The sequence below is a fragment of the Odontomachus brunneus genome, unplaced genomic scaffold (assembly GCF_010583005.1).
Source record: "Odontomachus brunneus isolate Ranch 3 - 2012 unplaced genomic scaffold, Obru_v1 Obru_scaffold_206, whole genome shotgun sequence".
Lineage (NCBI taxonomy): Eukaryota > Metazoa > Arthropoda > Insecta > Hymenoptera > Formicidae > Odontomachus > Odontomachus brunneus.
In genome coordinates, this window is record NW_022639656.1 from 217023 (window position 1) to 217250 (window position 228).

Here is a 228-nt window from a genome sequence, read left to right on the forward strand (position 1 = left end):
TTTTTTTTTCAATTTTTTTTTATTGGCTTAAATGATGCATAAACTATCCAAGAATGATATGCAAACACTATTTTGTCGGGGAAAATTCAATAAACTATTTTTAACAAGATAACTTCGAGCGCTCCTAAACGTTTAAAAAGGCCGCTCACCTGCGCGCGGCATTTTAAATGTATTATAGCTTGTTGGTAATTTTTGTCAGTACAAATCAATTTAATTTCTTCAAAATAC

General features: G+C 30.3%; 1 protein-coding gene across 3 annotated transcripts in view; it reads left to right on the forward strand.

Annotated features, from left to right (window-relative positions):
- Positions 1-228, forward strand: part of LOC116852195 (transmembrane protein 8B-like) — a 213237-nt gene that overhangs the window by 93949 nt on the left and 119060 nt on the right. The window lies entirely within an intron of this gene.